Genomic DNA, 26,345 nt, shown 5'->3' with positions numbered 1-26,345 from the left:
CCCAGAGTGGAACCCAATGCAAGACACTGGCAGTTATCCGAGGAGTAACACACACAGCATCTCCAGGCGTGTTCCTGGTTCTTTCAACCCTCCCACGGTGTGGGATGCCAAACTGCCTCTGCTCGATGAGTAACTCTCCCGCAGTGGATGTATTAACCTTTCATCTCACAGGAATAAGCACGTCTACCTTTGAAGATAAAGATGTCCACTGGTAAGGTGCTGGATTCAATTTTCCGGGGCGGGGGGTGGGGGGGCTGGGGAAACCCTCCTGCTGCAAAACGACTACATCCCAGGTAAAAGCATACTTACTGATGCAACACTGGGCTTGTAGGAAATCAGGGAAATTGCCAAGGGACCCCCTCCCCGCAAAAAAAAGGAGCAAACCATAAGTGGAAATTAGAGCTGCAAGCAGGGATCAGGCAGGGACGAACAGAACTGTCCTCGGAGCAAATGGTGGCAGCCGAGGCACGATGCTGATACCCTTGAGCCAGCAGCCTGGAGGGGGAGCCGAACCTTGGACTCTTCCATTAGGCCACAACTGTGGAAGAGGTCTGAGTGGTTCCAAGTTAGCAGCGCTTGGCAGAAACAGAAGCAAATCCTTCCAGAAGAGAGCACCCCCGCCCCCGCCCTGTTTAAACCTGGAAGATTCCCACAGATGAAGATCTAACCCATGTGAGCACATGCGCGCGTGCACACACACACACACACACACACACACACACACGCAGAGATTGGCAGGCCAAGGAGGGGCAACAATGAGCATGAGTGACAGTCAGCAGGCACATCTTCATGAAAAGACAGGAAAAGGAGATTAAAACAAACAACAACAACAACAACAACAAAAACAACAAAACCTGTCTTGCTTACCCGAATTTGGCCTTCGGAACACATACCACAATCGTCTGAGTTCTTACTACAATGCACATTCCTGGGCCCCATTCCAGGCTCACGGAGCCGGGCCTCTGGCACTTGAGCCTGGGAATCTGCATTAACCCTCACTCCCCACAGAAAGAAAACCAGACACGCAGACCTGGCTTTCCTTTCCACAATCACATTCCTACAGCTTTTATTGTTCACTCATTCATCAAGAAATGATCACAGCAGGCCCATCCATTCAAAAACCTAAAGGGAAACTTAAGAAAATAGCTAAACAAAAGAGCACCCCCTAGTGCCAGCACAGGGACCAAGTTGGCCTGGATGCTGTTTCTCTCCTGTTAGAAGCAGCAGGGACCTCGTCTATCCAGCCCCTGAGCCCTTGGAGCCGTCACTGTGCTGGAATCCTGGTCACATGTCCGTGACTGTAGTGCATACAATACTGTGATTGAAGACGATGGGAATTGGGGACCATAATAACCACCAATGTCATAGCTTAACGTAGACTGTGTTCACCAGGCATTTAGAAGTGCTTAGAAGATCCATGGTGGGCTGTCAGGAGACTACAGGAGGGACTGGGAGAACTCACTCCAAAGGAAGATAGGCATAGGCTGGGTCCAAATAATGAGCTCATTTCAAATAGAGGACTAATTTTGAGTACAACAGAAGCTGATTCTAATTTACTTGGCCCAACCCCCAAGGCCCTTAGCCTGGGGAAAGTACTGGACAAAAACGAACCAACAAAAAGGACAAAAAATGCAAACAAAACATAACACTGCCTTGAAATTGTGTATCTTAAGGAGCAGGGGACAAGCTAAGGGGAAATGTTAAGTGCCTTGTGAGGAAATTGGCAATGACAACAATAGCCAATCAAAGTTGAATGGCCAAGAAGGGTAGAGTATTATGACAGTCCTATCAGGCAGGCATTACTGTTATTATTTTACAGATAAGAAAGCCGAGTTCAGAGAGGTTGAGCCACTCGCTCGCTAATGCACGACAATATATCGTGGAGCCAAAGTTGAACTCAGGACTGCTCAACCTCACAAGCCACAGTTCTAAGCTTGTTTTTCTGATTTGACTGTTTAAGCAGGTGATTAAATTTCAGTGTTCTCGATTTAGAAAAGTCATTGCAGGATGTTCAGTGAAAATTCCTTCCCTCACCACCGCCACCCGGCTCCGTTCCTCACGGACAGCTAGTGCCGTTAGATTATGTGTGATATTCCAGAGATATTTTAGTCTTTGATCTGTTGCACAAGTGACAGCAGATTACACACACTGTTCTGAACCTCACGCTTTTTTGCAGGGGAAAATGTCCTGTGGAGCAAGCACCCCGTATCAGTACCTAACGGGCCTCCTTGTGTTATTTTGCAGCTGTAGGATCTCACTGCGGTGTGGACGCCAAGGTCCTGTTTCCCAGTCCCTGGTCAGTAGACTTAACGGGTGTTTCCATTTTCCAAATAGAGTAGCTGGTGCACTTTACTCTGAGCAAACTCCACTCCCTCTGGAGGGACCTTGAGATCCTCCCATGGCAATCAGGCTCCTGTAAGCTGAGAGACACAGCAATACTTCGGGTTGCCCTAACCAATGGGAGTTTACAGGGAAGGCCGGAAAGAAGGGGAACTGAACACAGCTGGAGAACAGCAGGAGGCAGAACAGCTTCTCCCAGGCACCGGGCACCTCTGCCCCCGGCAGGGGTGAGGTGTGCCATCAGCTACCCTCACTCTGCTCCCAAGCCTCCCTCTCCCATCTTGTGCCCCGGAGTCCAAACTTCGGCACAGGAGAGGGGCAGGGTCTCCGGCACGTGGATGCCTGGGGAGGCTTGGGGAGCTGTTGGCCCGTCAGATACCCTGGGAGCAGAGTCCACCCCTAGTCCCACCAGGTGTAGAAAAGGTAGTGGGGTCAAGTGGGTGAAAATGGGAGAGCCTGTGCATAAAGGGCCATGTCCCCAGAAAAGGCTTGGAGTTCCTTGCTCAGAGCAAAACAGACTCTCTGCCGGTACCTCTGGCCCAGCGATTTCAGAACCGCCGGGGAGGAATTTAAGTGAGCTGAACTCCAGCCAAGCAAGTGAGGCCGGAGTCAGAGTCAGAGGCTCTCTTAATGTTACCTGGTTTTTAGAACCAGGCTGTTTCAGTCTGGGGGGAAAAATGATCCCAGGCAACCACTGGTGAGGCTTTCTAGCTTAAAAAAACAAGCTCACGTACCTTAGTTCACCACAGTCTCATGAAGCGCCTATTATCAGTAGCGTTCCCATTTTATGGATGAGGAAAACCGAGGCTCAAGAGGTTGTATGAGTTACCTGGGATCACACAGCCACTCAGCAATGGAGCTGAGACTCAAATCCAGGCCCTGTGACTCCACTTGGTGCTTCCTTGTGATTCCTCACGTCGCTACAGTAGCCCCCTCGTTTATGAGTGGGGCCCGCGCTGCAAGACCCCCAATGCCACCTGAAACCACGGATAGTGCCGACCCCTACATACACCGCATTGTTTCCTAGATGGACATACCTATGTGACCTGTAAATGAAGCACAGTAAGAGATTAACAACAATAGTAAAATAGAGCAATTATAACAATACGCTGTAATAGGGGCGCCTGGGTGGCTCAGTGGGTTAAGCGGCCGACTTCGGCTCAGGTCATGATCTTGCGGTCCGTGAGTTCGAGCCCCGCGTCGGGCTCTGTGCTGACAGCTCAGAGCCTGGAGCCTGTTTCAGATTCTGTGTCTCCCTCTCTCTGACCCTCCCCTCCCTGTTCATGCTCTGTCTCTCTCTGTCTCAAAAATAAATAAACGTTAAAAAAAAAAATTAAAAAAAACAAAACAATACGCTGTAATGAAAGTCACGGTCTCCCTCTCAGAATATCTTACCGTACGTACGCTTCTTGTGGTGACGTGAGATGATAAAACGCACGCGTGACGAGATGAAGGCACGGGAATGACATAGCTGTTGTGACGCCGCCTTAGGCTACCATTGACCTTGTGTTGATGCGTGAGGAGGGTGGTCTGTAGCTGGACACGGTGGGCTGCGGGAACTGAAACCACGGATAAGGGGGGGCTCCTGTACTTGAGTTTCTGCCATTCCCCAATGGCGGTGCTCCCAGCTCTCTCTGGGAGGCCCCCCGCTCCCCTCCCTCCCTGTGCTCTGGCGGGTTGTTCTCATTCACTGCCTTGTCTTAGTCTCATTCCGAAAGGTCGATGGCCCCCCGTTTCTCTGCCCAGCCCAGGCCTTCCTCCCGAGTTCCATGCTCGTCTATCTACTATCCTACTGGACGCCCCCACGTAGCCGCCCAAGTCACCTCAAGGTCTTTCTCCCTAAACCGCGTCCCCTCTTCCTCTGTGCTTTCTCAGTAGCAGTAGCTTCCCTTGCTCAAGCACACCATGTGCCATTGTATGTTGGCAAGACAGGGGTACCGTCATCCCATTTTACAGATGAAGAAGCCAAGGCACAGAGATGCTAACTTACTTGCACAGGGCCATAGCTCTAAGTCGTTGACAGCCGGGATTCAAACTGAGCTCTGTGGCGCATTGCTCCCACATTAGGCTGTCCGGGAACCACAGGCCACGGTTGTCCACCCTGTTGAACGAACGAGCCAGAAGTCGTGGGGCACCCTCTTACTCGTGCTTCCCTCTCCCCCACCCCGCCCCTGCCCCACAGCTGCTCCAGAGCCAAGTCAGTCCATTCTGCCTCCTGAGGGTCTCTCAGGTCGTGCCTTCTCTCCATTCCCATCACCACTCACTCAGTTCAGCCCCTAAATGACGGCTTCCCCTGATAATGAAAAAGCCTCCTAACTAGTTTCTCTGTCTCCGGCATCAGCCCCCACCTCAGATCCTCTCTCTCTGGGAATGAGCCTTCTAAAATATACCCGAGCGGGGAGGGGGGCTGGGGGGCTCAGTCAGGTAAGCGTCCGACTCTTGGTTCCGGCTCAGGTCATGATCTCACGGTTCGGGAGTCCGAGCCTCACGTGGGGCTATACACAGAGTGTGAAGCCTGCTTGGGGTTCTCTCGTGCTCATCTCGAGCCCATCCCTCGTGCTCTCTCTCTCTCTCTCCCCCTCTCACTCTAAATAAATAAATAAATGAAATAAAAGTAAAAATGAAATATACCTGATCATCACATGCCACTGGTTAAGAGTCTCCGAAGGCTTCCTACTACCTTGAGGATGAAATCTCAAGTCCCCGAAACTGCCACTGCCTGTCCCTCCGTGCCACCTCTTGCTGGGTCTCTGCAACAGCCCGTAGCGTAATGGATAAAAAATAGGCTCAGCTCTTGGAGGTTTCCACGAATGGAGCCAATATGTATGCTCTGTCCATGGCACATGCTGCTAAGTCAGGTCGTCTATACTGCAGTCCAGTGACACGGAATAAAGCCTGGGTGAGAGGCGTTCAGATGCGACACAGAGAAAGACTGAATTGTGCACGAACTACTGACAAGTGTCCAGTAATCTAACATGCTGTCGTTTACCCACTCGGTCACATTCATATTGTCTTTGGCACAATGTAATCTGGTTTTACAACAGGGTCACCAATTACACCCAGGATGGCAGGATGTGTTACGGAATGATTTATCGCTCCACACCTCATAGAAAAGTGCACTTTATACATTTTCCAAAACTATTCAACGCAGAGAGCATAATTTGTGCTCAGCAGAAGAAGGATCTGGCTGTTTGATGCTCATTAGCATATTAAAGCCCCAGAGAAATCCAGCAATGCAGAAAGTAGAGCGATGTTGTTCACAGTTTTCTCTCTGCACATCTATCTAGTAACATCTTCTAGAAATGTTTCCTGTCCACAGATGTTTGGGGAAGCACTGTAATCCAGGGCAGCGTCTCTAAAGCCTTCTGGAATTTCACCTACTCTGAAGGCGGGATGTAACTGCAGATTGCCATTCTGCCTTGAACAGCTTGGGTGGATTCCCACCAGTGTTTCAAGATTCAGTTCAGGTACCACTTTTTCCCAGAAGCCATCGCTCTCTCTCGTTTTCACACACATACACATACACACACGTTTGTGACATGTAAATTGTATATAATCCCATAACACCCCTCTCTCACATTTTCTATTGTTTTAAATTATTTTGAGAGAGAAAGAGACAGCACGAGTGGGAGAGGGGCAGAGAAAGAGAGAGACAGAATCCCAAGCAGGCTCCACACTGTCAGCATGGAGCCCGATGCGGGGCTCAAACTCCTAAAACCGTGAGATCAAGACCTGAGCCGAAACCGAGAGTCAGACGTTTAACCGACTGAGCCACCCAGGTGCCCCTTCTATTGGTTTTTCTGGAAAATCCAGCTTGGACTGACTACAGCTGAAATAGAATTATGTATGGGCTCCAGCACTGGAAGCTTGCTGCTAGAGCAGCTCCTGCCTTACTCCCTCCCAGGTTCAAGTTCAGCTGGAGGGCAGGCACCTGCCTCTTCAGCAGGCCCATCCCATTGGTCACATGTCTGATCACTGTAGACAAGGAAATGAGTGCAGGAATGTGGCCTAGACCATGGGGGCCACCTCGGAAGTTGGGAGGAGAAAAGCTCTCAGGTACCCCCCCCCACCCCCCGCCCTGCCCCGATCACATAGGGCCTGCTGCTGGGGCCTTACCTCCCTCTACCCAGCCCTCCCAGGGCCAGTATGTGGCTGATTCTCTGGACCCAGCGCGACATGGGCCAACTTTTCCTTCCTCATCTCACTGTTGCTGCTCGTTTTCTAAGTGTTTGAATGCTGTGAAAGCGAATTAAGTCCTGCCCTGAGACGCTTGCTGGTGGTAGTAAAAACACCGTCTGTTCCAGGAGAACACCCAGCCAGGAGGGCTGATCCCACGTATGAAGACTTGCAGGCACTGTGGGGACATTTTCCTCGCCCTGCTAGGTCATTTTCCCCACTGATTTTGCCACTAGAATTTGAACAAGTTTGGTTTTAAGGGGACGTCTTCAATTTGTAGGATTTGAACAACAAATCCTGCCGGGCAGAACTTGTCAGAAGTGAGGAGGGAGAGCTGGCCAAGAGTGATTTCGTGGAGCCCCCTGAACACACTTCACTGGCTCCACACCTTCCAAGGACCAAATTCAAACTCTGTAAGTGACCTTCAAGCCAGGCTCATCCCTCAGCACGACCTGACTTGTGCTTGACCTTCCAGCACCTCAGAACCGCACATGGCCCCCACATCCACCATCCCATGCCCTTGCTCATGCGCTTCCCTCTACCTGATGCCTTCCACCTCCTGTTGGCCCGGTTAACCGCTGTCCCGGTTAACCGCTGTCTTTTAAGCCTCGGCTGTCACCTCCTCCAGGAAGACTTCCCTGATCTTTCTGCCTATCGAGAAGTAAGCATTGTACGCATTGTAATCATTGTAAGCTTCCAGTAATACATTGTAAGCATTTCTATTCCTCTGAGATGAGGGTAGGAGGTACCGATGCCTCGCATTCAATGTACAGCCTGGTATGTTGTGGATATTCAACACAATTTTTTAATGACAATGAATACATTCATACAGGAATGAATCTTGGTCCCTGGCATTCCAGCCCCTAAACCCCTGATACCCCTTCTGGGTATCTGTCCCACATTTTCACTGTTTTATTTCTTTCCTTCCTTTCTTCCCTTCCTTCTTCTCTCCCCTCTCCCTTCCTCCCTTCTTTCGCTTTCCCTCCCTTACCCCCAGCTGCCATTAAAATCTTCCAACAAGAAAGCTTCCAATAAACTCAGCCTAAACATAAATGACTAAGAGGACATGTTACGTCTCCACCCACCACTGTCACCACCAGTGGGGATTTTTTAAAACCCCACGCACGGTCTTAAAGCTAAAGGAATAAAACTGTGACACTGGGGTTTAGGCATTGGCTGGAAGTGATCATCTCGGGTCTCTGAGGCCCCACTGGCCCCTCCTCTGCTCACACTCATCTTCTCTGCTACTGGGTGACAGAGCAACGTGTGTGCGAGGTCAGAGGAGATGCTGCTACCCAGCAGAAAAGTCGTGAGTAAAGGGAATGTGCAGTTCTTAGTGGTTGGGCATTTGGACCCTAGAACAGACTGTCATCCACTGTTGTGTGACCTTGGTCACTCAACTTCTCTGAGGGTGAGTAAAAAATGCTCATCTCATAGGGACAGTCAAGATTAAATGAGGTAATCCCTGCAAAGCACCTAGCACAGTACTTGACTCAGTCAGTACTTGCCAAATGTTAAATATCCTGTCATTGTGACATGACAAAGTGCCCCAAAAGTTAGGGGCTTAAAACAACAATAACTTATTTCCTCGCAGATCTGGGGATTCTCCCTTAGGGTCCCTCATGTACTAACAGTCAGATGGTGAGGGGGCTAGAACCGCCCCGAAGGTTCTCCCATATGTCTGGCACCTGGGGCCAAGAAGACCCAAATAACTGATGGTTGAATGGCTCCCCAACCGTCATACTCTGTCTCTATAGCATCAGATATATACATGTTTGTTCTATGGACTCTCCAGCATGGTGGCTTCAAGTAGCCAGACTTCTCACATGGAGGCTCAGGGCTCCAGGGAAAGTGGACAGAGACACAGACGCAGACACAGAGACCTGACCTTTCCTGACCTAGCATCAGAAGTCTCAAGGCATCACTTTCTCCATACTTTTTTGGTCAAGGTAGTCACACAAGCCCATCCAGGTTCAAGGGGAGGGAGCACAGTCCTCACCTTTTGATAGGGGGGTGGCAAGGTTCTAAAAGAATATGTGGTGTGGGAAAGATTGTTATGACCATTTTTGGAAAAAACAGTCTGACACAGTATTATCACAGTTACCGTATATTGAGCACCTGCTGTGTGTTTTGTGACTTCCATATACTATCTAGAAAGATTAAAAAAAATTTTTTTTCTTAACGTTTATTTATTTTTAAGAAAGAGAGACAGAGCGTGAGCAGTGGAGGGGCAGAGAGAGAGGGAGACACAGATTCCAAAGCAGGTTCCAGGCTCGGAGCTGTCAGCACAGAGCCCAGCATGCGGCTTGAACTCATGAATCATGAGATCATGACCCAAGCAGAAGTCAGACGCTCAACTGACTGAACCACCAGGCACCCTCTTGAAAGATTTTTTTTTAAGTTTATTTATTTATTTTGAGAGAGAGAGAGAGAGTGTGTGAGCAGGTGAGGGACAGAGAGTGAGGGAGAGAGAAAGAATCCGAAGCAGGCTCCACACTGCTAACGTAGAGCCCAATGTGGGGCTCAAACTCATGAACTGTGAGATCATGACATGAGCCTAAGAAATCAAAAGTTGGACGCTTAACTGACTGAGCCAGCCAGGCGCCCCTCTAGAAATATTTTAAAGCACTGGATTGGTTGAATAAATTGTAGATTTAGGAGCTGAGCCTGAAAATAGACATGATATGGGGGATCTGCAAGAATCACAGAACATAAAATCCTTTTCCGCAGAAAGGGGACATGGGGATAGTTGCTCATTATCAAATGTACAACAGTTACACACAACTCACAGCTCAAATTGCATTCAATTACTCAAAACAAAGCTTACCAAATTTTGTTTAAACTGACTGCTGGAGAAAATTAAACTAATTTATCTGCACCAGCTAAAAATGATTTGTTCTATTTCTAACACATAATGTCTTTGAGGCTCTGGCAGCCTTGCTTTGTCATAGTAACCAATGCTAGAATGCATTAGCCTGCTTGTGCTCTCGCCTTCCCACGGGCCTAAATGGGAAGGTGTCAAAGGAGGAAGGGACGCACGAGCACCCTCATGTTGCCTCACGCATGGGCAGAGGAGATGTCTGTGCCTGTGTGCATGGAAATGACTGGTAAGCCCCTGGGACTGTGATTTCCTCCACTTCTGACATCCCCTAAAGGGCTTCTTTTTTTTATTTTTTTACGTTTGTTTATTTTGAGAGAGAGAGAGCGTGCATGAGAGTGGGGGAGGGGAGGAGAAAGCGAGAGACCGAATCCCAAGCGGGCTCCACGCTGTCAGCTCCCATGAGCCATGAGTCTGACATTTAACCTCCTGAGCCACCCAGGCACCCTCACCAAAGACCTTAAGAAGCATATTTATATAAACCAAGGAAGCAGGTTACCTGTGAGGGAAATACTTCAACTAGCTAGTATACTAGGGGATTGGGTCATCTTCCCAACACCCGTGACCAGGTCCTGCTACCTATCGGAATGCAACCCCAAGGGTGTGGGTGATCGAGAGGAAAGAATGGAAGGCTGGCAGGGTGGTGTGCAGCCTGGGGTATTGCATAGTCGCAGGGAGCATCTGGGAGTCAGAGCCCCGAAAGGAGGTGTCCCGGATCCAAGAACAAACCTCATCATTCACAGCCAGCCCTACACATGGAAATCAGTCCCAAAGGGACGTGTATCAACCAACTGGGCGTCAATGAGGAAAACAGAAACTACATGAGTTGCTCTAACAGAAAACTCAAAACGAGTACAAATAATGTATAAATAAATGATAGATGGATTTAAAAAATAAAGTCTGATACTTGAAGGAGAAAGTCTGATACGTATTCCAAATAGGTCCTCTCCCCAGGCCAGTACTTCCAGGACTTGGGCTCAGATGGGTCGGCTGACTCCGAGTGAGTCAGAGAACAGGGGCACAGGGTGAAGGGATGTCACTTCAACTCCAGACCTAGAAAATGCCAACTGAATAGTCTCTGTGAATAAGGAAGAAAATGGAGCTTGCCGTATGCCAAGACAGCATGCTATTCCATCCCCTTCCGCTGGTACTTTCTTGACCTTTCTGGGAGGTCCTAATGGACTGTCCGCCTCTTTCTATACAGCAGCCTCTCTCTATAGAGATGGCCACATGACCCAAGCCGGCCAATCAGAGCTTCCCGTCTCTTAGCCAAAGAGGTCGATTCACGGGAGGATGTGACCTGGGTTGTCTCTGGGGCTTATGGCTATGCGGACACGGCTGACACAAGTGCACTTTCTACTGTGGTTGCTGAGCATGAGAGATGGAGGGGGCCGGGAGACATTGTGCCCGTCGTACGGGGGAGAGTTTGTTGAATGAAGTGAAGCGTCACTAGCAGAGCTGGGAGAGAGAAGCAGCCCTACACCAGCTATGTGTGACGCCAGATCCACCCCTGGACTGCCCAGCTATATGAACCAAGGCATTCTCCTTCAGCTAAGCTCGTCGGAGTTGGGTTTCTGTCACTCCCCACCAAAGAAGTCTTGACTAACACCAGCAGTAAAACATCATCAGATTCCAGCATAGAATTTGCGGTACTCAAGATACAGCAGATTCTTTGTCAACTACACGGCTGTTGTAACGCTATTTTGTGGTTTAATGCATTCCTACCCATTTCAAGATTCCTAAAAACCTATCTCACTTAATTGCAATCTTATCCAGTCATCTCACAAACATCATGCAAAGTACAGTTGAAGGAACAGTCATCTCTTCTTCTTTCAATGCAAAAAGAAATCCTTAACGGAAATCTATGTTTTTATTGCTAACTTGAGATTCAACCTAAATAAAGTTAATGACATGCCCTTTATGTAGATAGCCCCTTAGCTACAATAAGGAGAGTGGCCTCTGTTTTATTTCCAGGAGAGGAGGTTCCAAGGTTAACATTTATCTAACTACAACTTCTGTTAAAAGAGTAAGAGGGAATATGGTACAAACAGAAAAAGATCTCGATTCTTCCTGACCACTGCTTCTTTAAGCAACTGCTGACCAGTTGTTCCTCCCTGTCCCTGGATGAATTCTAAGCAAAGTCCCACAGCTTTTCCAGTCATTCTGTTGATTAGTGAATAGGCTCTTTCTTCAGATATTGGAAAGTCCAGTTCAGTCTACTATCAAAGCTATAATCCCACAACCAATTTAAAGTTCAGGACCGACTCAGGCTAAGAGACTCAAAACAGGGGCGCGTGCGTGGCTCAGTGGGTTGAGCGTCCGACTTCGGCTCAGATCATGATCTCACGGTTCGTGGGTTCGAGCCCCGCATCGGGCTCTGTGCTGGAGCCCGGAGCCCGCTTTGGATTCTGTGTCTCCCTCTCTCTCTCTGCCCCTCTCCCTGCTAGAGCTCTGCTTCTCTCTCGCTCTTTTGAAAATAAATAGACATTAAAAAAAATAATAAAGGTACCTAGTGCCAGCTCCCTTCCATGGGGTCCTCATGCAGCTGTGAGAAGCCCCCCCCTCTGAGCTCTCTCCTCCTCCTGCCATCATGGGCCACTCCATCCAGGCTCTGCATTCATGGTTTGAAATGTGGCTCAGGGTCAGTCCCTTTGTCCCTCCAACTCCAGCGGGCACCTGTGGGCGCTCTCAAGCCTCACAGTCTCACTAGGCTCACTGTGGGGAAGGGGCTGGGGACCGTCACAGGCAAAGGGGCAGAAGCGGCACCTCACAGTGCAACGGCTCCCGCCCTAGAGAGCTGCTCTCCGCCATCTCAGGCTGCACCCCGAGCCTCTTCTTCTGGGGTCTCCGGGGCTGTGACAAGCTGATTTCATAATGGCTTAGAGAGTCCTGCACACATAAGCATTATTTCTCTTTCCCTTTGGGGGGGTCTCTGCTGAAACTCTGAGACAACAGAAGGTGTGTCTAACACTCTGGTGCATGTGATTCATAAGATGTTTTGGGTTTTGTTTTGTTTTTTTTTTAAGTTTTATTCATTTAAGTAATCTCTACACCCAATGTAGGGCTCGAACTCACAAGCCTGAGATCAGGAGTCAAGTGCTCTTCTGACTGAGCCAGCCAGGTACCCCCACAAGATGGCTTTTTTTTTTTTTAATTGTTTATTTTTGAAAGAGAAAGAGCACGAGCGGGGGAGGGCAGTGAGAGAGAGCGAGACAGAGAATCTGAAGTGCGCTCTGCGCGGACAGCAGCCCGTCCGACACGGGGCTCCAACTCCCAAACCGTGAGATCATGACCACAGCTGAAGTCGGACGCTCAACCACTGGACCACCCGGGTGCCCCAAGATACAGTTTCCAAACACAGTTTCCTCTGTTCCCTGCTGGCACTCCGAGAGACGCACAGGCCAGGCATTGTCACGCTCGTCCTCCATGTTACCAGGAAAGTGGAAATGGGAGCTCTGGAGCTCCAGGCAGACAGAGGAGAGGGACCTGGTGCTCTCACTTCATCTCTCGGTTGACTCTTGAATGCTCTTTCTGTGGCAAAAGGCCAGCACAGGGCTGGGAGGCTCCCCCATGGAAGTCCCCCCACCCTCCCCCCCCAGCCTGCTGGTCACTGCCACCCACAGCCCAGCCGGAGGGATCGTGGAGGCCCTCTCCTCACACATCACCTCCAGCTACGTGGGACTCACCACCCTTCTTCACACACACGGGCTCTTTCTCCCACCAGCTTGCTGGGGCTTCCAGAACAAGGTAGCACCCGCTGGGGGCTCCAGCCACTGGGGCATGTTCTCCCACAGTTCCGGAGGCCAGGAGTCTGGGTGTCCCGTGGTTTGCACACACATCACTCCCATCCCTACTTCATCTCTTTCTTCTCCCAAGCTTTCCTAAGATGGATGGACGTCTCTGATGGATTTGCAAAAGCCTTTTTAACAATCTCCCTAGGATCCCATTCTGGCATCTGCTGGCTCATGATGTCTACGTTAAAACACCAAGTTACAACTGAGGCCCATCTTCCCCCCCACCTCCCGACCCTTGAGGGTGGGAAGACCAGTCAGAGAAGGACAATGTTGCCGCCCTCACCTGGCATGGCTCACGTCACAAAGAGAGAGCGGGTTCCCCCCCCCCCCCCACCTTTGGTGAACAGGGACCAGATCTGGGTGATTTTCCTGTACCCTACACTGTCCTGTTCCGAGGAAGGATTTGACTTCACCGATACAAAACCTGCCACGTATTTCTTCTCCCAAATGAGTCAGTGGGGAGGAGCTGAAATGGCAGTTGTATAAGAAAAGAAGTGTAATATTTAAAGAGAGTTTTCCGCTTCCCCCTCGCTTGGGGAAAGGAGCCCTTAATATTCCCATCAACCGTGACACGTGTGAATCACACCCTTTTCGTTCTTACAGAAGAGGCATGATTCATCGCGAACCCTGCCTGCCAGCTGTGGGTTGCGTGTTATTCTTCTGACAGGGCAGACTTTCCCTGAGGAAGAGCTCTGGGGACCCGCCACTGCCAGCTGCGTGTTACTGTCAGCCGGCCTTTGTTCGCGTCCTTTCAGAGACCGGAGATGGGCCAGGGTAACCTCGACACCAGCTCTGAGCTTGTGACACGTTCCCAGAGTCTGCGGACGGGCTGTGCTCCCAGCGCTGTGCAAACCAGGCCGCTGTGGCCGAGAAAGTGAGCCGCAGTTTGTGCGTCTTCTGTTAATTTCAAATTTTGTGCATAAAGAAACATTATGTTTTAGATTTTTTTTAATTAAAAACATTTTTCATTAATTTTTTATTGAGAGAGAGAGAGAGAGAGAGAGAGAGAGAGAGAATCCCAAGCAGGCTCCTCCCTGTCAGTGCAGAGCTCAACTCGGGGCTTGAACCCACGAACCATCAGATCATGACCTGAGCAGAAATCAAGAGTCGGATGCTTAACCAACTGAGACACCAGGCGCCCCTACTTTTTCAATAAACCTTCCTGAAAATTTACATACAGCTGACTGCACCCATTTCATATACATATATATATATATATATAGAGAGAGAGAGAGAGAGAGAGAGAGAGAGAGAGAGAGAGAGTTTTGACAAATGGATAGATCTGTGCAACCTCCACCCCAATCAAGATAAAGAACATTTCCGCTGTCCCAAAAAGTTCCCCGCACCCATTTAACATCAATCTCCCCCTCTCCCACCTTAGGCAAGCACTGAGCTGCTTTCTGTCACAACGGATTGGTTTTGCTTATTATAGAACATTATGTAAGTGGAATCACACAGTATGTGTGATTTCTCTTGTTCCATCTCGTTTCTTTAGCCCAGTGTCATGTTTCTGAAATTCGCTGATGTGACTGCATGTATCCATAGTCTATTTCAGTGGCTGAGTGGTATTCCGCAGTATGGATACATCACAGCTAGTTTACCCATTCCCCTGTTGAGACGCGTTCGGTTGTTTCCAGGTTTTGGCTACCATGAACAAAACTGCTATGAACATTACTGTGCAAGTCTTTCTCTTGCACATATGTCTAGAAGGAGAGCAAGCTGCATTTTTAAGAATTCGTCAAAGGTGATGGCGCAGATCGTGACCAGGAATGGGGGAGAAATGTGAATACTGCAGGTGATTAGATAAGAAAATTATCAATAGAATTTAAGAACTTCAAAGAAAAATAAAGAGCCCTCCTTTAAAAAAAAAAGAAGAAAATTGTAAGATTATAATACAGTGAAAATCAAATGGTGTGGGTTCCTGTGGGATGGGTAAGACAGCAGCAGATATGGAATGTCCTGGAGTTGAGGGATTTAACAGTTCCCTCGTAAAACAGTTCCCTGACCTTTCTCCAGTCTCAGACTAGCCCCACACCTTCCGGAACCACCACAAAATGAAAGTAGATATATCTGATCCTTACTTCACAGAGCTCTAAGGTCATCTCTTGGCAAATGTTTGGGTCCTTTAGGAGAACGTTATCTATAAAAGGCCAAGGTGATGTATGCTGTACTTATAAATATGGACTGAGTGCGGGAGGTCAGGCACAGAACAGGCATAGGGTATTTAACCCAGAAATTCTCTCCAAAAGGTAGTACAGAATAAGATCAGTTTTATTACTGAATAAGCATTAAGCCAGACTGTGATGTGCGGCACAATGTGCTGCGAATTGCAGAGAAAGAACAAAGTCTCACTCTTTAAAGAGCCAGGCAGACACTACCCGTTCCATACGTGTTCTCAAGACAAACCATCACTAGTCCTCAAGTACGGGCAAGTGATGGCACCATTGGTCACACGTAGTTCATTCTAACTCTACCTGGTAGTTGAGGACCTTGTGTGCTAGCTAACTGGCTTTATCCAGAGGAGAAATGACCTTCCGACTTCATGATAGGAGGTTATCTTGAGGCTTAGAGGGAGGTGCTCACCGAAGTTAGGCTCCTACCCTCCCACCTAAGACAGAGCACTGTCTCCCTTGATGTTCACATTTCAAAGACATGGGGCCTAGGTCACCGACAGAGACACTCCTGGGCCACAGCGTTGGCAAAATGCCAATCTAGTCTTCAAAACGATTTGTGTATCTTTCGGGGCACCTGGGTGGCTCAGTCGGTGAAGCATCTGACTCTTGGTTTCGGCTCAGGTCATGATCTCGTGGCTCACAAGTTCAAGCCTCGCATTGGGCTCTGTGCTGACAGCTCAGAGCCTGGAGCCTGCTTTGGATTCTGTGTCTCCCTCTCTCTCTGGCCCTCCCCCACTTGCGCTCTGTCTCTATCAAAAATAAATAAATGTTAAAAACAATTTTTTTTAAATGATATGTGCATCTTTCAAAGATGGGAGAAGGCACTTATAATGGCAAGTTTCCTAAAATCAATGCTTGGAAAAAAGCAAAACAAAGAGAGAGAGAGAGAGAGAGAAAAGGGAAATCTCTTCCTTTATTTTCAGCAGAGAGAATTGAATCTGCTTTTAGTTTGTTTTTGTTCTGACAGTACACACTGGGTATTCCTTAAAATGATGCACACAAAATAAATCCATTTTGGCCCAGCGCCCAATCCGGGGCCTCCGGCTTTGGAGTGAGTAAAGTTGAGGGATATGGAGCCAGGGGCTTTGATGCAGGACGCTATTCTGGAGTCTTCCCTCCGACCCTTCCCATCTCATGGCTGCTAAGAAACCATCCTCCTCTCCTCCCACTGACAGCTTGAGGACCTTGACTCTTATTTGGTCCTTGCAATCCTCCAGAGGCCCTAGTAAAGTCCCCGATTGACCCCTCACCTCTGGAGGCACCTAGGGTCAAGGACACCTCGAGGCAGGGGCCGTGGCTGGGCACTGTTTGGGCTCAGTGAATCAACGTCTACGCGGAACACAGAGAAGCTTGTTAGATCCAAACCCAGCATGACCTGCGCCCCCTTTCCTGAGCCAACGTCCCTTTCGTTCTGTCTACAGAGACGTGTGACACTGCCGATCCAATTACCGCAGTCTCTTTCTAAGACGTTACCAGTTTCTAAATGTTTTGAACTGAGACTGGGTGGCTTCCCTTCCTAATGAACTCAAGCGGCCTCTTCCCTGATGGTGGCAGCTAGAATTATGGCTCGCTTCACTCTGAGAGGGGGGTGTACAGAGTGACCCTTTTGTCACTCTTGTTTATCTGGGCTTGTTTCTGGGGAGGAGGAGGACATTGTCCAACAGATGCGTTACTTTACCCCAGCCACTCTGCTCTTGCGGAGAGCAGCTGACACAGCGGGTGCGGGGCTGAGAGTTTGTGTTTGCTGCTGTGTGACACTGCGGGAGGGGGAAGATGGTCGATACTGTCATTATTTAAAGTCAGTTCCACCTACTGGGCTGAGTCACTGGAAGGAACGTCGCTGCCTGGGATTTTGCATCAGTCTCAAAAATATGCCTCTTACAAGGCCTCCTTAAAAGGAAGGCTGAGTGGGTCTGCAGTCCTGCACACAGCTACCTCTCTGCTCAGGGCCTGGGGTCCCCCGCGCACCCCGACAGCAGTGATGTGGCACGTTTGTCTCTGATCGGAGCTCGGAGGGAGGCAGGGCTCGTTCCCCCACTTGGCCCACAGGCTGAGAGTGGATGAGGCGGGGGCGCTGCCCCAAGGCAGCCGGAGAGCAGCCTGGCCCAGAATCGGCATTCCCTTCCTCCTGGCCTAGTCCCGAACCAGTAAGGGAGGAGAAAGGGGCTTTGTGTCTGAAAACATGGACCCCAAAAGTGCACCTGTGGCCGGCCAAGTCAACAGAGACAAAAATCCACTTTGGCTGAAATGACCCGACCACCTGACATTAGATTTCAGAAGAAATGAGACCATTTCCTTTTTTTTTTTTTTTCTTATTCTTCAGACCATGGTAAATATTCTCTCCCTGCCCCTCAAAGTCCCAAATAAGAGGCTTCCTATAAAAGCCTTGACTAGTTTCCAGAACACTTGTGACTATTCACAGGGAAACCAATGATTTCCCAAGCGGTGAGTTCTAACGGTTCTAAGAACACAGCTCTGGAGCCGAGGCAAACTTTGGTGACTTTGGGCAAGCGACCGTGACCCTGCATCTAGTTACTCATGATTTTTTCATCACAGGGTTACTATGAAGGTTAAAAGAGATAACGGATGCAAAACACTAAGCACAGAGTCTGACACTTATTAAGCCCCCTATAAATGCTGAAGATAAAATTATAAAATGTTCAATAATTATCTCATGCTACCTATCTGGACACTCTAAGTAATCGCTCTAGGTTTACTTTTTAAGCACTTTCTATAAGGACAGTCCCTTAAGATTTCCTCAGTAAAAGCGGTTTAAGCATGTGTTTTAAACTCTACGTTTTCCACCTGCTACCAAAACAGAGCTCCTCTAATGAAAACATTTACTTTTCATTTGTCATGTGGGTGACTGGAGCCCCCTACTGTCAGGGGAGCTCTCAAGTACTTGGTTTAGAGGATTTTCCATCCAATTTCCAAACTCTTGGGAGCCTTTCGAGAAGTCCTGGTTAAGGCTCAGGAGGATTGGTTAACCCATAAGAACAGGTCCCACACCACTAAGAAGGTGAGAAAAGAAAGCTTCCCTCTGCATAGTAACAGGGCACGCTCTCCAAGAGTGAGGCGAGCTGGGACTTCTCAATGCTGCTGCTTCTTTTTTTTTAATGTTTATTTATTTTTGAGAGAGAGAGAGAGAGCGCACAAGCAGGGCAAGGGTAGAGGGAGGGGGATAGAGGATCCAAAGAGGGCTCCGCGCTGACAGCAGCGAGCCCGACGTGGGGCTCGAACTCGCCAACTGCGAGATCACAACCTGAGCCAAAGTCAGACACTTAACCGACCGAGCCACCCAGGCGCCCCTCGATGCTTCTCGAGTATTCCAGAGCCCCTCTCCACCCTCCTCATCTCCTCGCAGAGTCAAGCCTCCTTTCACTGCACCTCTGGACCTTGAGGTGTCTTTGGGGTTCTTTGCTACATGGATGCCAACCAGAACTACTCATGGCAGACACCTCATTGCCCCCACCTGGCCCTGCTCTGAGGAAGGGATGGGGTCTGGGAGCTTCCCCCAGCCTCCTAAAACAGGCAGCAGAGGGATTTAGCCACATGACATCAGTAAGGGCTGAGGGGCAGGGTGTAGAGATGGGCCCTCTGCCCACAAGTTGTCTGCACAGAATTCAGACCACCGCTAGTGAGTGGCTTTTCCAATGGAAGGTCCAGGTCCATCTGTCTGATCATTTGGGAACGAAAATAGCAGCATAACAACAAAAGACAGACACTTAAATAGCCCTCGCTCTGTGCCAGGCATCGTTCTCAGCATGCTATTTATATTAACTCTTCAGTTCTGTCCTTAGGCCCCAGAATGGAAAGAGTCTGAACTCCCTCCAGGTCCTGGGGTGAGGAAGAATGCCAGGTGAGAGATGTAGGAAAAAAGAGAGCTTTCTCTTTTCTGGAAAGTCTGCCAACTTGGAACCCCTCCCTCCCCATCTCCTCTGAGATGTTCCTGTTTCACAGAAATTCAGCCTTTCTTCTGTTTTGGAATTCGGGCATCCCCAAACGCTCCCCACCCCTGCAATGGCTGGTCTCCTTCCCCAACACCATCAGCAGACCACCCACCAGGTGGCTCTGGGGCTGAACTTACCTTCTCTGGGCACCCACTCAGGTTTCTAGATCATCACCAGCATCTCTAGCCTAGGCAGCTGCCTTCACATCCTCTGGCCCCAGCAGGACATAAAGATCCTCGGTCCACAAGGAAAGGTCCAAGAGGGACCCCTGAGCTGGAGAGCAAATGATATTTTGAATCCTTCCACTACTGCTAAAGAAACAAACACATGGACTTCTCCAGGGCTGGAATTTTTTCTTTTGCTTTGTATCTCCTGCAACTCCTGTGACTACACACAGCAGGCACTCAATAAATGTCCACTTAGGAAAAGAATGAATGATATACTTGCCCGGCACACTCAGACCTCCCATCAGGAATATCCAGATTCAGCATGTAGTTGGTGAGCAACCGGTAGGCACTTCTAACCAGAGCACCATACCAGTAACCAAGCTGAGAGAGTGTGGCGGAATCATAAAACCCTTTGTCCATCTGCCAAGACAGTTTGAAGGCAGAAGTGTTTCGTGATAAGGGCAGAAACGAGCTGTGCTTCAGAGGCCCTGTCAGTTCGAGGATTTCACACCAGGTCAAAACTTCAGAGACTCCACGATGGGTCAATAACAGCTAATGGGTAAAGAAATGCTCGAGCTGCTCTGGGTGCTGTAAAACCGATGTGATTCCCCAGAATAAGCGCCCGTCTCCTCAGTCGGAGCCCGCAGCTGCCACTTACATGCCCAAGAGAAAGGCCCAAGGAGACAAATTCCAAAGGAGAAAAGCACCAGGGCTCCGGTTAAATCTGCTCCTCTGAGAGGGAGGGGGGAGAGTCACCCAAAGGGAAACTCCTGTGGGTAACAGAGCAGCCATATCACTGCCCAGAGAGTGGAAGGTGCTGGAAAGGCCAAGCGATGTGGTGCACTTTTAAAATAACTGATCGATGGGTAGTTTTTTAAGTTTTTACTTTTAAAGTTGTTTATTTTGAGAGAGAGAGAGAGAGCACGTGCATGGGGAAGGGGGCAGAGAGACAGAGGGAGAGAGAGAATCCCAAGCAGGTCCTACTACTCTGTTGCGCAGAGCCCAACATGGGGCTTGATCTCACACACCGTGAGATCATGACCCAAGCTGAAATCAAGAGTCAGACGTTCACCGACTAAGCCACCCAGGCACCCCTAATAATAAATGTATGGTTTTGATGAAATATTATTTTCCCAAGTTTTTAGAATGCAAATTTGTCATTAAGAACCCAGGCTCTCTCTTCTGCTATCTCAGAGGACTGGGTTTTTTTCTAGGCTTCTCATCTCATTGATGCAAGATGGCTGCCACAGCTCCAAGCATCACATCCTCATGCAACTGCATCCAAACACATAATGAAAGGAGACAGGGAAGAAGGGCTCTTGTGCATATTTCTTTTTAGTAGGGAGGAAAATCTTTCCTACATGCTCTTCAGCAGATTTCCCTTTACATCTCATTGGTTAGACTGGGTCATATACCATCCCCTAGCTACAGTGGAGGCCAGAAATATCTGACATATTTAGTCTCTACTGTGGGTGGTGAGCCCTTCTAACAGGGTATGGACTACGCTGAGAGACAACCAACAGTGTATGCCACAACCCTGTCTCTCTAATACCAGGATACCCATCATCCATTGACCATCTTCCACCCACCATTAGACAGGGGGCACCTGTCTGTGCCCGGGAGTCAGTCTGTTTCCGACTTATGTTTTAATGTTCCAAACACACATAAAGCCTCTTCAAGGAGAGGAGGTCCCTAGACACCTCGAGGTGATGGCATTGGGGGAAGGAAATATTTGACATTGTACATAGGCAGGGCTAACTGGAGAGTTTGCTTGGGACTCGACTCTTTGCCACCCCTTCAAGCCAAGACACAAGGGCACTCCCTAGCCACCACCCCCCGCCCCATTATATTAGAACACGAAGGCTTTTAGCCACACCAGGCCCTGCTCTCAGAATGGTCACTACCAAAATACCATGAGAAGTGTGAATTCAAACCCACAGTTTTTCCAATCACCAGTCTAAGTGGAATATTCCAAGGAATAACATGGATTGGAAACAGAACTTGGGTCTGAGAATGCTGGCAGGTGGGATTTCTTTCAGTAGTAAATAAGGCAAGACTGGCTGCTGTTTTTCTATTTAGGACTCACAGCTTCTTAAAGCCAAACAGCAGAAGCACTGCTTCGTTGAGTAAAAATAGAAACAAATAACATGATCATCTATATCTAGCTCTATTTCCTTTTCTGTTAAAGGGAAATACCCCAAACACTTGCAGCAAAATCAATAGTAGGTAATTAGGCACACTAAGTAAGAATGCAATAGGTAAGTGAAAACAGAATACCAAACAGGACATTAAAAATTATTGTATTACACCACAGGCGGGTGTACGCGCGTGCACACACATGCACACACACACACACACACACACACACACACACAGAGTAATGTGTTATAAAAATAACACAGTTATGTGGGATCATGAATTATTTAAGATCTTCTCTTTTTAGAAAACAGATATGAAAGATAACTGAATTAATTTGGCTTTCGACATATTGGAGCAAGATCTTGTTCCCTCCCTCACACTGAGGCTCTCCCACACCCCAGTTATAAGTCACACAGTGCAGTGGATGCATCAAAGACTAACTCAGGGTGCCCGGGTGGCTCAGTCGGTTAAGTGTGACTTTGGCTCAGGTCATGATCTCACAGTTCATGGGTTCAAGCCCCGTACAGGGCTCTGCACTGATGGTGCAGAACCTGCTTGGGATTCTCTCTCCCTCCCTCTCTCTCCCTGCCCCTCACCCACATGCGCTCCCTCTCTCAAAAAAACAAATAAATAAATAAAACTTAAAAAAAAAAAGAGCTACCTTAGCTCCAAAAGAGGATGAGTAAAATGAGCTGGTTGCGATCAGGGAGAGAAGCGAGAGGAGACAGTTAAGTCTCCATGTATAAATGTAGGTCATGTGTGTTGAGTTCAGAAATTTCTCTTATTAAACATATTCTGTGTGTGTGCTTAATACCATGTGTTAGGTTTATAAGAACAAATATAACTATACTGTTGCACAGCAAAGACAAATTGTGTATCTATCCTAGACCCGTGACTTCAGAAAATTCACCTTCCAAATTCTTCCATGTGTGTGATAGGACTTTTTGATCCTTTATTCACAAATCTGAAATACTCATGATTCTAAATGTCTCTTTTTGATGTTTGGTAACAGGAAATCCAGGCTGACAGAGCAGTTATTTAGCTGCTGGTTAGTTTCCTCATTAAGTTACAAAGGAATGCTGCGATTCAGAACCCAGAAGCCTCTTGAACCTCATTTGGAGAGGCTCTTTGCCAGTGCTAATGAGCACTTAGAAGGAGCAGACTACGTTTCTCTTTCACTTACAACTGCTCTTGCTTCTGCTCTTCCAAAAACTGAACTTAGTGAGAAAATGGCAAGAATGAATCTGCCGTGCCTGCTTCTCTTTTTCTTTAGTGTTTAATAATTCAAGACAACATACTCTGCAAATACACCAAAGGGAAAACAAAATATTCAGGTTTGTTTAGCAGCCTCCCAGGAAGAAAATGGGTTAGATTAGTGATTTTTCAAACTTTTGAGGCCACAGGCCACAGCGAGAAATACATTTCACGTGACAAAGCTTCACAAAACAGTATTTAACCTTAAAGCTTGTGAAGCATAGTTTTATTTTATTCGATTCTGCTCTGCTCTGTTGTCTCCTATTTTTTTTCTTTCCCTTTTTTTTTTTTTTTTTTTTTTTTAAGAAAGTGCTGATGGAAACCCTCTACCTGGGGTTCACCACCCTTGGATGAATCCTGGCCCACATCTTAAAAACACTGGATTCAATGGTGATTATAAATTAACAAGGATTAATACAAAGGATATTTTAAAAGTCACGTATAATACCGGGGCTGAGGGAATAAAACAAATCCCCATGTTACAGACCAGACTATAATAGCAGGCTTTTGTGGGATTTTATTACTTCTCCCTCTACTTAAGCCCCCTCCCCCCAAAAAAGAAAAAAAATCTGTTAATTAAAATAATACTGGGCTTGAATACAGTCTCACTGTAAAATTTGCACAACATATAGCTAAAGTAAAAATCTTTGTGGGGCCCCTGGGTGGCTCAATCGGTTTGAGCATCCAACTTTGGCTCAGGTCATGATCTCATGGTTTGTGGGTTCGAGCCCCGCGTCGGGCCCTCTGCTGACAGCTTGGAGCCTGGAGCCTGTTTCAGATTCTGTGTCTCCTTCTTTCTCCCCCGCTTCCTGGCTCACACGCTCTCTCTCTCTCTCTCAAAAATAGTTTTTAAAAATAATAAAAAATAAAGTAAAAATCTTTGCAGGCCATTCCTCACTCCCCACCCTGAGCCTCCCCAGCAGTAACTCTTTCCAGGCCTTTCCTAAGCATTTACTATATAGGTCTATATAAAAAGGTGGAGTTTTGCTTTCTGTTTTAATAATATAGTCACATATTATAATACTGTTCTTCAACTTGCTTTTTTTTCTCATTAGAATAGCTAATATCTATTGCATGTGTGTGCAAACTACCATGCTAGGCACATTATATTAACATGCTTTTGGAGGATTTATTTTATTTTTCTTTTTTTTAATATATGAAATTTATTGTCAAATTGGTTTCCATACAACACCCAGTGCTCATCCCAAAAGATGCCCTCCTCAATACCTATCACCCACCCTCCTCTCCCTCCCACCCCCCATCAACCCTCAGTTTGTTCTCAGTTTTTAAGAGTCGCTTATGCTTTGGCTCTCTCCCACTCTAACCTCATTTTTTTTTCCTTCCCCTTGGAGGATTTATTAAAATGCTAAATTAGATTGAGGTAAATCATTTCTTTTTTTTTTTTTTTTCAATGTTTTTTATTTTTATTTTTGGGACAGAGAGAGACAGAGCATGAACGGGGGAGGGGCAGAGAGAGAGGGAGACACAGAATCGGAAACAGGCTCCAGGCTCCGAGCCATCAGCCCAGAGCCTGATGCGGGGCTCGAACTCACGGACCGCGAGATCGTGACCTGGCTGAAGTCGGACGCTTAACCGACTGCGCCACCCAGGCGCCCCGAGGTAAATCATTTCTTAGAAACCAACCAACACCTTTTAGTGTTTAACCATACCCAAGATACCTAGCTTTTTGTCTATAAACATGAATCTTCGTATTATTTTTTCAAAGAGCCTTACTCCACTTGTCAGATTCATGTTTTCTTCCATGTTATTTTTTTCATTTGCTGGGTTTAGTGCCTCCCCGTTCAGCATGTTGGGTTTTCCTCAAATACTGGGGGATTCCTGGACGTACGCGTGTGTTAGTGCGTGAGTGGCCTTCTAGGTCTGGCTGTGAGTACTGTGTCTGTTGAGCAGACTGCCTCAGGGACAGGCCAGAGGGGAGCAGAGCAGACAGGGCTCTTTCCTTCCCTGGCTGGGTGTTATAGCCCCTCAAAGCCTGGCTGGCCTCATGGGTACAAGTATTCACGGTCTTGCCAACGTCTCCCTAGAAGCAGACATGCCTTCCTACTGCAGCTATATAGGCACAGAACTACTTACAATTTTTTAAACGAATAAGCAGCCACTGACACTAGATGTGTAACTAAAGAGAGCTTCTTCCACGAATTTGTGGGAGCAGCTGACCTTCACATAAATTCCAGACAAACAATAACAGGTCCCACAAGTAGTATAAGGTCTTTCAACAGAATCTCCATGAAGACCCAGAAGACAGAGCTACATTATCGGAACACATAAACCCTGTGATTCCACCTTCACTCACTGCCCGAGTCATGACACACGGTCATCACAAACCCAACCTGACCCCGCTAAGGCAAGGAAGGGAATTTATTGCTACATTATAACTTAAAAGTTCAGGTACACATCAGGCTTCAGAAAATTCTAAATCCAGGGGCTCAAACTAGGTCAGCACAAATCTATTGGTCTCCATTTTTTAGGTCTGCTTTGATTTTTCAGGTTGGCCTCATTCTCTGGCAGGCTCTTTCCTAGCCTGGTGAGGTCAAGAAAGCCACCTCCATCTCCAGGCTGCCATTCTATCCAGCAGTCTGTCCCACTGGAAGGAGAAAGGCCTCTTGTCCAACAGTTCCAGGAAAAGTCCCCGGTCAATGTCTCAGTAGCCCGATGTCTGTCGGGTCCCCATTCCTGGCCCAATCACTCTTAAGCTGTGTGGTCACGGCCCACCACTGAGCTGGCCGACTGATTCAGCACCACCCCACTTACCCTGAGAACAGGGGCTGGAGGATCGGGGTACCATCACTCAGGGGAGGAGGGCCAGTTCTGGGCTGCCAAAAACAACCAATAACCACGTCGCTCACCATGCCCAAGAAGAGGTGCCTGCTATTGCAGAGACAAAGGATTCTTTGGAAGAAAATGACCAGAGGATCATCAAGAAAGGGAAAAACATTTGTGATATTTCAGAGTTCAGAGAGAGGATAGGTGTAGCAGACAGAATAAGGGCCCCTCAAGATGTTTACGCTGTGGTCCCTGGAACCTGTGAATGTATTACCTCACATGGCAAAAGGGACTTTATGGATGTGATTAAGGTTATGGACCTTGAGATGGGGAAATTATCCTGGATTATCCAGGTGAGCCCATTACAATCACACGGCAGGAGCAGAAACGGGTGTTGAGAGGTGGCCGAGTGAGAAGATTTGGTGCCCTGTGGCTGGCTCTAAGCTCTAGGGAGCTCCATGCAAGGACCAGCGACAGACGGCTACTCGCTAAGCATGGCCTCCAGCCAATAGCCAGCAAGAAAACGGGAACCTCAGTCTTACAACCTTATGAAGTGAATTCTGCCAACAACCCAAACTGAGTGACGAGAGGGATCTTCCCCTGGAGGCTCTAGGAAGGAACCTGTCAACACATTGATTTTGCCAAGTGAGATCGGGGGCAAACTGCTGACCTACCAGACCATAGGATGG

The 26,345-nt window shown here is 48.1% G+C and overlaps 1 protein-coding gene across 11 annotated transcripts in view; it reads right to left on the bottom strand.

Annotated features, from left to right (window-relative positions):
• Window positions 1–26,345, bottom strand: part of ATP6V1C1 (ATPase H+ transporting V1 subunit C1) — a 151,411-nt gene that overhangs the window by 11,726 nt on the left and 113,340 nt on the right. For 9 of the 11 annotated variants that reach the window (XR_006212880.1, XR_006212886.1, XR_006212885.1 and 6 more), the window contains exons 17-21: window positions 19,450–19,585; window positions 4,972–5,090; window positions 4,331–4,441; window positions 3,736–3,899; window positions 3,378–3,386 (exon numbers count right to left, since the gene is read on the bottom strand). The gene's annotated coding sequence lies outside the window, so the exon portion shown is untranslated. Of the gene's footprint in view, window positions 1–3,377; window positions 3,387–3,735; window positions 3,900–4,330; window positions 4,442–4,971; window positions 5,091–7,058; window positions 7,168–19,449; window positions 19,586–26,345 lie in introns of all 11 variants that reach the window. The other 2 variants (XR_006212882.1, XR_006212881.1) reach the window with 2 other exon arrangements.

This window comes from Panthera tigris, chromosome F2, assembly GCF_018350195.1.
Source record: "Panthera tigris isolate Pti1 chromosome F2, P.tigris_Pti1_mat1.1, whole genome shotgun sequence".
Classification (NCBI taxonomy): domain Eukaryota; kingdom Metazoa; phylum Chordata; class Mammalia; order Carnivora; family Felidae; genus Panthera; species Panthera tigris.
Note: the sequence above shows the minus strand (reverse complement) of the source record. Positions and strands in the feature narration are given on the sequence as shown.